The sequence below is a fragment of the Salvelinus sp. IW2-2015 genome, unplaced genomic scaffold (assembly GCF_002910315.2).
Source record: "Salvelinus sp. IW2-2015 unplaced genomic scaffold, ASM291031v2 Un_scaffold3952, whole genome shotgun sequence".
NCBI lineage: Eukaryota > Metazoa > Chordata > Actinopteri > Salmoniformes > Salmonidae > Salvelinus > Salvelinus sp. IW2-2015.
In genome coordinates this window covers 47,344-47,856 of record NW_019945226.1, presented here as the reverse complement: position 1 = coordinate 47,856, position 513 = coordinate 47,344, and positions in this window count along the sequence as shown.

The following is a 513-nucleotide window of genomic DNA, read 5'->3' as shown; positions in this document are numbered from 1 at the left end:
AGACCTTATTTGGCTGCAAAACAACCTGAGGACAAACCATTTAAGAATTTTTTTTTTTGAAGTTGAGGTCACTCTCTTTCATGATGATTCATTTGGGAATCCAGATTTCTAAGGGACCTCTTGCAGTCCCTATCGCTTCCACTGAGCCAACAGTCTTTAGAAATGGTTGAGGGTTTTTCACTTTGAAAATGAAAGAAGTAGCCATGTTCAGAATGAGGCTCCATGAAGTCTACTGTTTGTTAGAGGCGTGTGACAGAAAGCATGCTGACACATTGTTTTCCTCCGTAATTGAACACAGATCATGCCCGTCTTCAAATTTATCAATATTTAACGTAAAAAATATCTAAAGTTGTATTACAAAAGTGTTTGAAATGTTTGGACAAAGCTTACAGGTAACTTTGAGATATTTGTAGTCACGTGGCAAGGTTGGACACCGCGTTTTCTGATCAAATGGTGCCAAATATAATGGACATTTTGGATATACATCGAGCGGAATTAATCGAACAAAGGCCA